This window comes from Gorilla gorilla, chromosome 1 (genome assembly GCF_029281585.2).
Source record: "Gorilla gorilla gorilla isolate KB3781 chromosome 1, NHGRI_mGorGor1-v2.1_pri, whole genome shotgun sequence".
Lineage (NCBI taxonomy): Eukaryota > Metazoa > Chordata > Mammalia > Primates > Hominidae > Gorilla > Gorilla gorilla.
In genome coordinates, this window is record NC_073224.2 from 104885959 (window position 1) to 104902317 (window position 16359).

Sequence of the window (16359 nt, forward strand, 5' to 3'; positions counted from 1 at the left end):
ATTAATTTCAGCCATTTACCTAACTAAGGAACTTATGGTTAAAAGTATGAGTATTTAACCAATAACTCAGGATTTAGCTCTTTTCATTAAACCAACATTAAATGTCTTATGTATCAAAAATTAAACAAGCAAAGATCATTCTGTTTTGGGCTAGGTTTATAGTTTTATAATCCTTATGGCAAATTTTGACACCTTATAGTATTCTGCAGTGATAAGTATAAACCTCTCGATCAATAAATGCAAAAAAACCTAACAATTCTTAAGATGTTTCTAATAATTATTTTACCAATAATTTTAAAGCCAGCTTAAGATTTTACTTAAGTCATGTGAACTTGAAAGAGCATTTGACTTAATGTCTCTATTTTTTAAGCACTTTTTTCTTTAAGCCAATTAATTAGAGCTCTTTTATATATTTGTAGTAGTGAAACATTATATACACAACACATGAATACATAGACATATTAGGCACACAGATAGAAGTAAATGTTACAGATTCATAAGACTTCTTTTTTTCCTGTTATTTTAAACTTCTAATATCTGAATAACCTGTTTCATTACCATAGGCAGTTGTCAGCTAGATAGCCTTAAATTTGCATATTAAAGGAAACAACTTTTAGGTGAAAAAAATCAGCAAAATTTACATCTCAGAATAGAGAGAAAAAGTCTGTTGTGCTAGAGGAAAATTAAAACAGACGCCAGGCCAGGCGTGGTGGTTCATGCGAGTAATCCCAGCACTTTGGGAGGCCGAGGCAGGTGGATCACTTGAGGTCAGGAGTTCAAGACCAGCCTGGCCAACATGGTGAAACCTCATCTCTACTAAAAAAATTAACCAGGTGTGGTAGTGCATACATGTGGTAGCGTATACCTGTGGTCCCAGCTACTCAGGAGGCTGAGGCACAAGAATCACTTGAACTCAGGAGGCGGAAGTTGCAGTGAACAGAGATTGTGCCACTGCACTCCAGCCTGGGCAACAGAATGAGACCCTGTCTCAAAAAAAAAAAATGCCAAGTCAAACATAAAATTATAGAAATCTATCATAGAGTTGTATAATGAGACCAATTTCATTTAGATAGGTAGTTCTAATTTTAGTCTCTATCTTTTAACAGGATCTCTGAGCTCTGGGCAGAGCCCACTCTGAATCCTGGGTCTCCAAAAAAAAGAATTTTCATGAGGCTAGACCCAGTGATGCTTTTACAGTGCACCTTTTTTTTTTTTTTTTGACAAAGGCATTTCTCTAAGTGTCTAAACTACACTCTTTCCTATCTTAAACATCCAAGAGTAGCTTCTGCTGTAATAACTATCTTCACTCAGAAAAAAAAAAAATCAGGTAGCACAATACAAAATCAAGAAGTTTAAGATCTGAGAGGAACTTGGCTATTTATACCCATGAGGTTTCATAAGGGAAAACAGAGGTTTCTCCCCAAAAAGGAGTCTGATGCCTTCTCTACTTTAATCCTTTTCACAAGGCAGTTTATAATTAAACCTAGAGCTCTGACAGGTACTCTTGAATACCAGTCTCTGATAACTTTAGAAATTGCACCATTGTAATAGAGAGGGAAAAAAAACAAACTTCTAAGACTCTCTTGGAGAGGTGGATGATGTTAAACATTGCTAATCCTTTTGTTTTTCAGTTAATACAAGTTTTTTCTTTTGAACTGTTTACAACTTTACCAATTGAGTATACTCCTGTGAACAAAATTTGGAGCATATTGCTTTCTCCCTACCTGATTTCTCCAGAATTTAGAAAGATTTTGTGAGTATTCTCAACTTACGGCAGTATATTTATTTGCATAAGTGCAAAAAGATTCTGTTTTCTTTTGTAACAGAACACAGTTAGAGATTCTGGTTATTTTACCAAGGCTTCGACTAGAATGGCATGCTTTCAAATATAAACAGATTGCTTTAAGGAATCAAATTTTACTTACAGAGCCAATAAAACCCCCTTGGGATAGCTGGCCTCATACTTTGTCTACACAGTCCTTGTACAGAGTTCCTGACCTGTGTTAAGTAAACAATGTCACTTTCTGACAGGCCCAGGAGCCCTACATTATCTTGGGACCTCAAGAGGAAGAACATGGCCGGGCGCGGTTGCTCACGCCTGTAATCCCAGCACTTTGGAAGGCTGAGGCAGGTGGATCACAAGGTCAGGAAATCGAGACCAACCTGGCTAACATGGTGAAACCCTGTCTCTACTAATAAACAAAATACGAAAAATTAGCTGGGCATGGTGGCGGGCACCTGTAGTCCCAGCTACTCGGGAGGCTGAGGCAGGAGAATGGCGTGAACCCGGGAGGCAGAGCTTGCAGTGAGCCGAGATCGCGGCACTGCACTCCAGCCTGGGCGACACAGCGAGACTCCGTCTCAAAAATAAAAATAAAAAGAGAAAGAACATTCATCCAACTAATACAGATATTTTCAGGCATAGATAAATCCAAGGCTGGACTCAAGGCTTTAAAAAGTATAATCTGAGATTCCTTATAGAACAAAGTTTCAGCAAAGCCGATTTTAAAAAGAGCCTATTTGGCAAATAATTATTCTTGCTACACTGTAATATTCCTACAACAAAATGGACCCCTAAGTGGAATCAATAAAGACTGTAAATGGTCTCGTAGACCTGTTGTATAATAACTAACAGTCTGCTCTGCTTTGCTGATTTTACAAGGTGCTTTGTGATCATCCAGCCCAGGGAGTCCTAGTCTCTTGCTATTTCCTCTAAGGAAGAAAGCACACAGTTTTATATAGTGCCATAGTCCCTGATCAATAAAGTTCCAGATTTGGGGTCAAACCCCCCTTAAGTGCTTGTTAGTCTCCTACTTTGGTTTGTCTTCAGCACCCAACTAATGCACATGTTTCTCAAGAATCCACTGAGACTAGAAACTCCCCAGACACTGGAAAGTACCTTAAGAATGTGTATCCCAAGACCTGCAATGACCAAACACATGGCCTACAAGTACTGTTACTTTCAAGCCCTGGAACTTGTCTATACCAAAAATCTTGATACAAACAACTTTTTAAACCACTGCCTGCCAAGTCTCTTTTCAAGTTTCAGAATAAATTAAGAGATCAGCTTTCAGTTTTCAAATCCTAAGCTCCACCCCTCCTACCCTTCCTAGGCAGAAATCATTGTTTTTAGATCCTTGCTTCCTAGCTTAATTTCTTCTCTGCCTCAGTTTCAATATCTGTAAAATGGAAATAACAGTACCCACCTTACACAGCGGTTAGAAGTATTAAATGTAAAATGTTAAAAATAGACCAAGTCCATCATACTGCTCAACACCCTTGTCCCACATTCTTCTGAATTGGGGGTTGTAGGGGATGGAGGTGTATAACTTTTTAAAGCTTTTTAAAATAAGTTGCTGTGAATACTTCAGGTATAAAAAAGCAGATTGGGTGATAATCAACCAGCATTCCTACCATTCTTATCTGCTTATCAAGACAAAACCTGCCAATGTCCCTGGCTACCTGCATTCCAAGTGTTTTGGAATTTGGTGGTAAGACCTGACCTGAGGCTTCTTATAATCTTTACTCAGTGGAAATATGCATACAGTTTACTACAGCATATTGTGTTTACTTAGAGGAGCTGCCCTGGATCTTTGGGGGATGGGTCTTTTCTAAACTGTTAAAAGCAATTAATGCCATTATTCTGAATAAATATTTCTAATATGCAAAAAAGTTACTCTTGCTCTACTTTATACAAATAATTGGGCCAAGCATAATAAGTCTTAAAACTAAGACTTATTTTGCAAGTAAATTTGTCCTATATTTTGTCTTTAAAAAATGGGGTGCTGGAGAGAGAAAAATTGTGTTTCAAAAGAACTGTAGTATACTTGTTAAGATTCTAGTCTTGGGCCTGGCGCAGTGGCTCACGCCTGTAATCCCAGCACTTTGGGAGGCCGAGTCAGGTGGATCACGAGGTCAGGAGATCAAGACCATCCTGGCCAACACGGTAAAACCCCGTCTCTACTAAAAATACAAAAATTAGCCAAGCGTGCTGGTGGGCGCCTGTAGTCCCACCTATTCAGGAGACTGAGGCAGGAGAATCACTTGAACCTGGCAGGTGGAGGTTGCAGTGAGCCGAGATTGCACCACTGCACTCCAGCCTGGCGACAGAGCAAGACTCTGTCTCAAAAAAACAACAACAAAAAAAAGATTCTAGTCTTGTCTGTTGTTCTTGAGTTTTTATTATTTTCCACAATTTGTATTAAATTCTGAATTCTTTGTGGGCTATGAGCCCCCAAACTAATGCTTTCAAATTTTTCTTCCACTTTTCTGACTTCCACTCAATGAAATTTTTACTACCTTTTTCCAGAGGCCCTGCAAACTAAAGCTTATTCCTTGTCCTACGGTTGACAAAAATGTGTCAGATTGCCATGCTTCCTCGTCTATAACTAAAGGTATTTTGAGTCTAACATCTGGATAAGTTATGCCCAACATTAACATTTTTCTTCTGTTCCATAGAAATGCCTCTTATTTAAAATCTGTGTGCCTTCATCACATATAGAGGCCTAGCCCATCTGCAATGCCACTCTCCTGATATGAGAAATAGCTATTTAACTGAACTGATCTAGTCTCAGGACTAGGAAACTGACTAAAAATATATGGAATGGTATATTTAAATATGCTCTTTCCCATCTATCCCAATCGGTCTAACAACCTCTGACCTAAATCTCTCTCTGCTAGTGACCCCTGTCTGACTGTTTCTTGGAGCTATTTACCTGGATCCCTCAGAGATTAAGATCAATTATACAAAGACTTCTGAAGCCAAGAGTTTCACTCTTTATCCTAGGACTCATTATTTACCTTCTAATTCACTGTTCACTTAAATGTTGTGTTAAAATTATAAATGAGAATACTAATGCCTTTATCATGCAAGCCTTGAAACCCCATTGCACTTGAGCATGTGCAAACAGCTGCAAAGCAGTTCCACTCCTCTTACCTTGGGGTCAACACCTACTCCCATTATGCCCCATGTTGGCAGGAAGAAGCTAGAGCGGTCATTAATCACCCTTTCCCATCTTCATAGCCCACATCTTAAGAAGAAGGTGTTTTATAACCTTATTTACTCCTGAAATTTACTCCTGCCTTTAGAAACCCAAAGGGAGGGACTGAAACTGACTTTGCAAAAATTATAACTCAGAATATTATGATGGTGAAAGAGATCTGACCTAACCAATTCCATCTTGCCTCTACCCTCCAAGCTGTCCTTGTTCATTCCTGGGCACAGGCTGAACTAACTTTGGGAGGAACTTATTAGAGTTTAACACTTTGAAACAAAGATTATAACAGCCCTTTCCCATAAAAAAATCCCCTTCCTGCCTGGGGACTAGGCTGCCTTTGTAAGACTACCAAATCAGCCACACGATTAGAAATTATGGTTTAGGAGTCATGCAACTGGAGGCTGCCAAGATTCCGAATATCCCCAAACTGCTCCTCAGGATAACATCACTATTATAAAACCTAAGACCAATGCTTGAGATATTTTGCAGACCCTGCACTCAATGGATCAGCTGGCACCACCTAGATCAATAAACTGTCTTATTTGGTCTTGTGGCCCCCACCCAGAAACTGACTCAGCACAAGAGGACAGCTTCAATTCCCTGTTTCATCTCCCACCCAAACAATCAGCATTCCTGCTTCCCAACCCTCTACCCACCAAATTATCCCTAAAAAATGCAATCCCCAAATTTTGGGGGAGACTGATTTGAGTAATAATAAAACTCCAGTCTACCATACGGAGGCTCTACACAAATTAAAGCCTTTCTCTATTGGAATTCCTGTCTTGATAAACTGTCTCTGTCTAGGCCGCAGGCAAGGAGAACCCACTGGGTGGTTACAGGAGCACTGAAGACTGAACTCTGACCACCCATTCTGTTACTGGATAGTCCTGCACAGTTCCAGGCCCTTGGTGTCCTGAACAAAGAAGTGGAAGTGACACGCACAAACAGCAAAGCAGCAAAAGTTTATCAAGCACAATAATACACTCTCGGAGAGGGAAGAGCAGGCTGACCTCTGAAAAATGAGATCAGTTTGGTGTATTTGGGGTCTTTTTTTTTTTTTTTTGAGACAGAATCTTGCTCTGTCGCCCAGGCTCGAGTGCAGTGGCACAATCTCGTCTCACTGCAACCTCTACCTCCCAGGTTCAAGAGATCCTCCTGCCTCAGCCTCGCAAGTAGCTGGGACTACAGGTGTGCGCCACCATGCCCAGCTAATTTTTTTTTTTTTTGTATTTTCAGTAGAGACAGGGTTTCACGACATTGGCCAGGCTGGTCTTCAACTCCTGACCTTAAGTGATCCACCCACCTCGGCCTCCCAAAGTGCTGGGATTACAGGTGTGAGCCACTGAGCCCAGCCTGTTTTTTTCTTTTCTTCCCCAAACTACCTAATCTCTAGCCAGCATGTGCCTTTTGATTGACAGGTGGGTTGCTCAGTTTCTTGGCCTCTGTGCATTTGCGTGACGCTTCCATTCCATAATTTTAAGTACATGCATGATATACAGCCCATATGCATGAGCCTTAAGTAGCTAATCACCATGGGTAATTGTGGGGTCATTTTAAGGATATATTTTCTCTCTAGTGGGCATGCCCATCTCTTAGGAGCTGCCCCTTACTGGTTTGGTCCAGATCTAGCCAACCATGGGGCTCCTTACTCACTTCTGTATCTTACTTCTGGTTTTGCTCAACTTCTGCTTCTTATCTTGCTTCTGCTTTTGCTCACCTGCCTCTTTATCTTTCTTCTGCTCCTACTCATTCCACCCTTTATCCAACCTCCAGTTCCCTCTGCTATGCTCCTGCCTCAATTCTTTGTTCTAAATTTCTTCCTGAGGAACCTGGATGGAGTCACAACCACAAAGCAAATCTAACATTTTCTGCTGACCCCAAATTTTAAACAAAGCTTGTCTTTCTTAACCAATTGCAAATCAGAAAATATTTGAGTCTACCTATGACCCTGTAAGCCATCCCCTTCAAGTTATCCTGCCACTTTAGGCCAAAACCAATGTGTAGCCTTCATGTATTGATTTATGATCTTGCCTGTGGGAGGCCGAGGCTGGCGGATCACGAGGTCAGGAGATCGAGATTATCCTGGCTAACACGGTGAAACCCCATCTCTACTAAAAATACAAAAATTAGCCGGGCTTGATGCGGGCGCCTGTAGTCCCATCTACTTGGGAGGCTGAGGCAGGAGAATGGCGTGAACGCAGGAGGCGGAGCTTGAAGTGAGCTGAGATCGCGCCACTGCACTACAGCCTGGGGGACAGAGCGAGACTCCGTCTCAAAAAAAATAAATAAATAAAAATAAAAACCATTACTTGCAAGCCATCAGGGGGTCAGGATTTAAGCACCAGCTGTCTGGTGCCTTGCAAACAAATGCCTTCCTTTCCATAGCTGCAAAACCTCGGTGTGGATATCTGCTCTTACTGCACTGGGCTAGTGGACCCCAGCTCGGTTCTATAACATGGGGAGCTTCTAAGTTGGTGAACTTGATGTACTGGAAGGGTGGCATGCCCAGAGAGGGCATGGAAGTTATGTCACCCTCTCCGTACCCCACACCCCCATCCCTGCCATATCTTTCGCCATGCATCTCTTCTTCCATTTGGCTGTTCTGGAGTTGTATTCTTTATAATAAAACTGTTACCATAAGTATAGTGTTTCCTGAGCTCTGTGAATCATTTTAGGTGTCATCCAAAAGACCATGAGAATGGCTAAATAGTAGAAAGGAGAATTTTATTGGTGATATCAGTTTGCAAGCCAGGAGAGAGGCTCCAGTGTGGACCAAAGGTGCTCTCTCTTCCAAGGTGTTAAAAGAAAACACTCTTTTCCAAGGTGTTAAAAGAAAAACCTTAGACAAATTAAATTTATCAGAGTTTAATGGAGCAAAGAACGATTCATTAATCAGGCAGCCCCTGAGCTGGAATAGACTCAGAGAGACTCCAGTGCAGCCAAGTGGTGGAAGATTTATGAACAGAAAAAGGAAAGTGACATACAGAAAACGGAAGTGAGGTACAGAAACAGGTGGGTTGGTTACAACTTGGCGATTGCCTTATTTGAAAACAATTTGAACAGCTGTCCCATTTGATTGACCAAAACTCAGTGGCTGGCACAAGAGTAGATTGCAGTCTGTTTACACTTCCATTTAGCTTACTGTTCACTACATACAGAGAAACCTTTAGGCAGAACTTAAAATATGTAGCTTTAGGCTAAACTTCATTTAACAAAGGGAAAGAATATGTTGGATTTTATGCCTCACAGGACCAGTATAATAGATAGATATTCAGCAAGTTTGAGAGAAAGGCTATACATATTTATGAGGGGAGCCCCATATATGTTTAATGGGTAAACATAGTTACATAAATCCTATGTTCACTTTGGGGCAGAATTTTAGAATGAAAATGAAGTAGAAGTTGGCCTTTATGTCAAAAGGTGAGCTGTAGGACACAAAGATGGTTTGTGTGCAGCCTCTATAAGCTGGCTAAAACTGGCTTGAGGTCTGTAGTTGCTTATTAGGAAAGAATGTTTGTAAGACTGGTCCTGTGTCCAATCAGAGTTGCAGTGGTCTTGGTTGTAAATCAGAGGTGATTGCTCCTTTTTTTTTTTCTGAGACAAAGTTTTGCTCTTGTTGACCAGGCTGGAGTACAATGGCGCGATCTCGGCTCACTGCAACCTCCGCCTCCCAGGTTCAAGAGATTCTCCTGCCTCAGCCTCCCAAGTAGCTGGAATTACAGGCAACCACCACCACATCTGACTAATTTTTTGTATTTTTAGTAGAGATGGGGTTTCACCGTATTGGCCAGACTGGTCTTGAACTCCTGACCTCAGGTGATCCACCCATCTCGGCCTCCCAGAGTGCTGGGATTACAGGCATGAGTCACCGCACCCGGCCTGATTGCTCCTATTTTTAGGGAGTTTAGTCATAGGAATTTCAAAATGTGCCATGCCAGCCAGGCCCTGAACCCTTGACCCATAGGTAATTTTGTTTCCTTAACCTTTGGGTCCATATTAGTTGATAAAGGGGCATCTATTTTTTTCTTTCTGGTCACATAGGGAATTACTAAAGAGGAAAGAGGTCATGGGAACCCCAGAATTAATAGTTGGTTAGGCAAAAGTGTAGGTAGTCTGGGAATCCCATTCGTGGTGTCTGAAGTGAGGGCAGTCTTGTGGGATTAAGCACAAGGTTAACATGGGGTCTGTGCTAACCCGGTGTAGTTAGTGTCAGATTTTAATTCAAATGTAGAACACCCCATTGGTGTCAGAGAACTGAAGAATTGGTTGTTATTTGGAAAACCCAGTCCCTCAGCCAGGAAGGGTCAGAGTCAAATTTAAACCCAAGCTTTCTATCAGAATCTAGGCAAAGAGTAGCTAATGTTGCCAGAAGACCACACAATGTGAAAAGAGAGTCCAAAGGGCAAATATTCCCAAATTTAATAAGAAAGTAGGTGATTCCATGAAGAAACAAATTTCCAGAGATATAGGAATTAAACTTAGATGAGTTCGTATGGAAACCAAGGGAAAAGGAAGTTTAAAGAAAGGTGATTTATACTCTTAATTGCTGTGAAGACATTAAGTAAGACAAGGCTTGACAAATATTCACTAAACTTGGCAGTTGTGAATGACAATTCAATAATACCTGGGGCCAGAACAAAAAGAGTTTTTTAAATGTAGGTTGGTTTGGGTTTTTCTTTTTTTTTTTTTTTTTTTGGAACGTTGTCTTTGGTGGAAAGAGGGGTAGCAATGGATGAAGGGTATAGGTGTGAGAGTTTCTGTTGCATGATTGTTTTATGTGAAAGAGGTTTGAGTATGTTGAAACAGGCAGAGGCTAGATATAGAAAGTGCTTAATGGGGGTGTCAAAGGATACAATTCCAAAATATTTAGTTTGAAGACCTCAATTGGCTTTATTTGCAATTCTAGAATAAAACAAAACCTCATTCTATAAAACAGAATAGTGTTCCAATGAGCTGAGCAGAGGAGATTGGTTTTACAGACAGAGAAGGGCTGAAGAAATCAGAAACAAAGAACAAAGAGCGGATAACTCATTTCACAGTTACTTTCCTTGTACAGTGAGAAGAGGAAACAGAACAATGGAGAAAATTGTTAACATCAGGTTACATTTTTTGGTAATGATTAGGGCAGACGAAACTTTATTATCATGCCTGTTTGGGAAATTAAGCTGTCCTCTCTCTCCTGATTTCTAGGAAGGTCAAATAACAACTTAGTTTTGGTTTGGTTACATTAAACTTTAGTATGACTGGCTCCATTTTGATTTTTATTCTGATCTGCTGGGGCCTAGTGCAGGAGCTTAGTCCAAAACAATGGCCTCCTATAATTTTTATTTAACAATTTTCCCCTTTTGGTCAAGGCTCAAGTGAGAACCTGACCAAAACTAAGGGCATTGGCACTAGTCTCAGTTACCATCATTTTAGGTTTCCAGTCTCAACACATCATTCATAGGTCAGTGTCCTCATCAACATGCATTTCTTTGAGTTTTTTGTTATTCCAGCCAAAGACAGACTATTTGACGTTCAACAGATGGCTGTATGCAAACATTTAAAACTTTTTTTTTTTTGAGATGGAGTCTCGCTCTGTCACCCTGGTGGAGTGCAGTGGTGTAATCTCAGTTCACTGCAACCTCTGCCTCCCAGGTTCAAGCGATTCTCCTGCCTCAGCCTCACGAGTAGCTGAGACTACAGACACGCACCACCATGTCTAGCTAATTTTTGTATTTTTAGTAGAGACAGGGTTTCCCCATGTTGGCCAGGCTGGTCTCAAAATCCTGACCTCAGGTGGTCCGCCCACCTCAGCCTCTCAAAGTGCTGGGATTACAGGTGTGAGCCACCACACCCAGCCACAAACATTTAAAACTTTTTGAGCGCATACAGTGCAACAGACAGACTACTATTATTACTCTCAGGAGGATAATATCAAGAGTCTGGAGTATGCTTCTTAGCTAGGGTCCTCATGAAACAAACCAACTAAAATAGAATAGATTGAAGAATGAGCCAGATGAGGAGTATATCGATCTTAACCAAGTAGCCGGTCTATCTTTTCAGCCCAGTCTCTATGATACCTGATGTATTTATCCCTGTGCAACAAGAAGTGTTAGCAACTGCAATGATTCCTTCTTGTTCAGCTAATAGAAAATCTCATGACTGAGTTAAAGTATGGAATGACAATTTGCAAGTCACCCACAGAAGCTACTGATTGTGAAATTCTAACGATAGCATTATTCTGCCAGACAAAAAAGATAGGCATAAACAAGGAAAAATTAAGGGAAATAATAGTCTCATTATGGCAGGGTCTTGTTCTGACAGTTTTATCTGTTTATTTGTTTGTTTGTTTTTTGGAGACAGGGTGTAGCTCTGTCACCCAGGCTGGAGTGCAGTGGCAGTGGCATGATCTCAGCTCACTGCAACCTCCACCTCCTGGGCTCAAGTCATCCTCCCACATCAGCCTTTTGAGTAGCTGGGACTACAGGCATGCACCACCGTGCCTGGCTAATTTTTGTATTTTTTTTAGAGACGAGATTTCGCCACGTTGCCCAGGCTAGTCTCAAACTCCTGGGCCCAGCAATTCACCTGCCTCAGCCTCCCAAAGCACTAGGATTACAGGCATGAGCCATTGCACTCAGCTGTTCCGACAGTCTTGAGAAAAACTCCCCATGATAAAGTTAACAACTCATGTGGGTTTGTAGTTTGAATGTCTCTGGTTATGGCATCGGGCAGTTTGGTGAACTTGGTGTGGTCCACACATCGGGCATGAGGCTTGTCCCTTAAAATTTACATTGAGTTGTCAAGCTTCAGCTCTGGGGCTTTAGGAACAGAGCAATTTTTGTTCTTAGTTGGAAAATTATAGCCAGATACTGAAGGAAACTAGAATACAGGATCCAGTCCGGTATACAGGTAGACAATAAAAATTTGAAAACAATGAATAGGAGTACAACCTAATAACAGGTGTACTATAGTTTTTCCTCAGAAACATAATTATTCTCTTTACAGTCACCCCCATTTCTATCAAAGATAAACACTATAAGACTAATATGTTTGCAACATAAATTTAGTCTCATCAAACTTGATCGTTAGACTTTCTTCTCAGTATTTAAAAAACAGAAAGCACCATGTTTCTTTAAAAACAATCCTTTCTTCACCTCTGGCTGCTGTCCTCTCTTCTCACTATAAGAGGTCTGAAGAGTAGTCAGTCTACTCCTGTTTGTATGTTTACCTCCCACTCATTCCTCCAGCCTCACCTCCCCACCTCAGCTGCTCTTACTGAGCAGCTGTCTCTAATATGTTCTGTGTTCTAAAAAAAGGACACTTTCAGACCTTTATCTTAAGTTCCAAACTATTCTATTATCTCTGCGGTACCTTCAACTCAACGTATCCAGAAAAGAACTCACTTTTCTTCCCTGTGCCCCTAAATATACTCCTCCTTTTCCCTTTCTAAAGGGTACCTCCACTATTTGTAGTCCAAGAAACCTGGATAACATCTTAGTCCTCCTTCTTTCCCCTGCCCTTGGCCTCATCCATTACCAAATCCCCTCACTCTATCAATCCCCACAAAGCACTCAAGTGTTTCCTTGATTCCAATGCAATTTCCCCGGAGCCTCTATCATGATCCTTTTAAAATATCAATCAGATAATGCCAGTCCTCTAGTAACAGTCTCCCTGTAGCTCTCCATTTCCTCCAGAGTGATCTCTAAGCACATATAGGAGAATAGAGTCCTTTGGGATCTTGAAGCCCCAGCCTGCTTCTCCAGCCTTTTCAGCCTCATCTTTCACCACAACCCCCTCTTACTGGATGCCCAAACTCCACGGAAACTCTCAGTAGTGTCCTGAACTTGCCAGGTGACTTCATGCTGTCCTTTGACACAGAACCTGCAATGTCCTCTTTTGCCTCATTTGCTGGGCCAACTCCAACTTGTCCCTCAAGACTTAGCTTCTACTGTACCTGCTCAGGGATTTAGTAACTTGCACAAGGACAGTTTCACTATTCATCTATTGTAGGTTTTCTTTTTGAGACTCTTAAGATATTTGAATTAGTGTCAACCCTAAATGGTTTCATACAATACTAAAGGAAGTCTGGCCTGCAGTGATCCCACAACTACAGAAGTGGATTTGTTCCTTTAGTCACATGTTGGTGACTCAAAATCTATATTAAGCATTTGTAAGTATTTATAAATGATACTTTTTTATTATTCACAGTATACCAAGGCAAAAATAAGCTTTCTTAAGTTAGAATTCTGTAAAGATTGCTGCTTATCCAGTTCATCCCACCTCACTCATTACCAGAATTTTCATGTAACAGCTTGGTTGGTCTGTCAATCCAGGTGTCTTTACATAACAAATCCTACAGGTGCCCTTAACTCTGAATTCAACAAAGGCAATGTTGAAAAAGACCAACCCAGCACTCTGTATTTTTTAATTTTTTTTTTAATGTTCACCCTGTCTTATGGTGCTGCAGCACTCTGTAATGACAATGATATAACAGAACTTTCTTGGGAATATATCATAACATCCATGAAAGCCTACATTTGATGATGGCATGGGAATATATAATTTTCTCCAGGTGTTTCAGCTGTAAAATAGGGATAATAATGGTAATCTCACATGATTATCCTGATGATTAAATGAAGAGAACTTTGAACTAGAGATAAAAAGTTAAGATTCATCAGCAAATAAAAGGTATTTAAACCATGGGAATTGATGAGATAACTAAAGAGAAAAAGTTGAGAGAGAAAAGAAGATCCCAGCCCTCCTTCCAAATGTTTCCCACTCATTAGTTCATTCAACAATTATTTTTGAGTGTCTAAGATCTGCACGTCACTGAATGCATGGGTACACCAAAGAGACATGGAAAAAGCCTATAGTCTCCTCAGAGAGACAGGTAGCACACAAATATATATTTAACTACAAACTATAATAATTGCTTTAAAGGAAAAGTTTCAGCACTCTGAGAGAATTTAATGAAGACCTAATTCAGATTAAATAAAATCATGTATATAAAGCACTTAGCATACTGTCTGAAACCTGGTAAGCACTTTGTTCAGGGAAGGCCTCCCTAAGAAAGTGGCAATTATGCTGACACCAAAAATTTAGTAGGAGTTAGCTACGAAAGAGTAGGGGGAAAGAGCATTACAAGCAGAACATCAACACACAAGAAGGCCCTGGGGCAGAAAAGAGCCTGCAGCATTCCAGGAGCTGAAAGGAGACCTGTGCAGCTAAAGCATATGACAGGTAGTAAATGACAATACCATCTACCTGACACCCCACAAGTAGAAATCTCCCTCTCCTCCATGTGATTAAAATGACTTCAAGAACCATACAACATTACATGGACATATTGTATGATGGTTAAAAAAAAGAACCACACAATAACTCTGTACATTATATTAAAATATTAATGATGCAGATAAATTCTATCTACCTAAAAATGAGCCTGCAATTCCTCTTTTCAACCTCCTCTTTCACAGTCACCCTTCTTCCACTACTGAAAGGGAAGATGGACCCTTCACCCAGCCGGAGACTCATTTTGGTGCCTTGCCCCATGGATAACAATTCAAGAATACATCCTTTCCAAGAGTGAGACCTATGACAACAAATCCAAGAAAAATTCAGCAAGAAATATTAAAGCAGCTAGCATCACGCTGTCATTCAGTTTTCTTATAAATGCAAGGTTTGAAATTTAACTTAAAATTTAGATGTGAAATGTTATCAGAGGTGCATTCATAAGTGCAATAATAAGAATACAAATATCTCATTATTTTAAATGGGCAAAATATTTGAATAGACGTTTCAATGAAGAAGATACACAGATGAAAAATAAGCCCATAGATGTCCTACATTATTCATCATTAGGAAAATGTCAATTAAAACCACAATAAAATACTTACACACATCTAGTTACAATGGCTAAAACATAAAAGATTGACCATACCGAAGGTTGGCAAGGATATGGAGGAACTGAAATCCTTATGCACTGCTGGTAAAATGATACAACTACTTTGGAAAAGTTTGGCAGTTTCTTAAACAGTTAAACATACATCTACCACATGATCCAACCATTCTACTCTTAGATATTTACCCAAGAGAAATGAAGGCATACATCCATACAAAGACTTGTACTCACAGCAGCTATATTTGTAATTCACAAAAACTGGAAATAAGCCAAATGGTCATCCATGGGTGAATAGAAAAATTGTGGTACATCCATACAATGGAATACTACTCAGCAATTTTAAAAAATAAATTCTTGACATAAGCAAAACATGGATGAATCTCAAAATAGTTATAGGGTATTTAAAAAATCCAGACCACAAAAAGTACATACTATATAATTCCATTTATATAAAACTCTAGAAAATGCAAATTAATCTACAGTGACAGAAAGTACTGTACGATAGAAGGCAGGATTTACAAAAGGGCATGAGCAAATTTGTGGGTAATATTTTGTGGCTCATTATCTTGATTATGGTGATGTTTGCATGAGTGTAAACTTGTATGAAAACATCCAATTGTATACTTTAAATATGTTCAGTTTATGTCAACTATCTCTTTTTTTTTTTTTTTTTTTGAGACGGAGTCTCATTCTGTCACCCAGGCTGGAGTGCAGTGGTGCAATCCTGGCTCACTGCAACCTCCGCCTCCCGGGTTCAAGCAATTCTCCTGCCTCAGCCTCCTGAGTAGCTGGGATTACAGGTGCACGCCACCATGCCCAGCTAATTTTTGTGTTTTTAGTAAAGATGGGGTTTCACCATGTTGGTCAGGCTGGTCTTGAACTCCCGACCTTGTGATCTGCCTGCCACAGCCTCCTAAAGTGTTGGGATTACAGGCATGAGCCACTGCCTCTGGCTTTTTTTTTTTTTTTTTTTTTTTGAGATGGAGTTTCGTTCTTGTTGCCCAGGCTGGAGTACAATGGCGCGATCTCGGCTCACTGCAACCTCCATCTGACAGGTTCAAGCGATTCTCCTGCCTCAGCCTCTCAAGTAGCTGGGATTACAGGCATGCGCCACCACACCTGGCTAACTTTGTTTTTTTTTTTTTTTTTTTTTTGAGACTCAGTCTTACTCTGTCGCCCAGGCTGGAGTGCAGTGGCGCGATCTTGGCTCACTGCAAGCTCCGCCTCCCACGTTCACGCCATTCTCCTGCCTCACACTCCCGAGTAGCTGGGACTACAGGCGCCCGCCACCACGCCCGGTTAATTTTTTGTATTTTTAGTAGAGACAGGGTTTCACCTTGTTAGCCAGGACGGTCTCAATCTTCTGACCTCGTGATCTGCCCGCTGCAGCCTCACAAAGTGCTGGGATTATAGGAGTGAGCCACTGCGCCCGGCCTTAATTTTTGTATTTTTAGCAGAGACGGGGTTTCACCATGT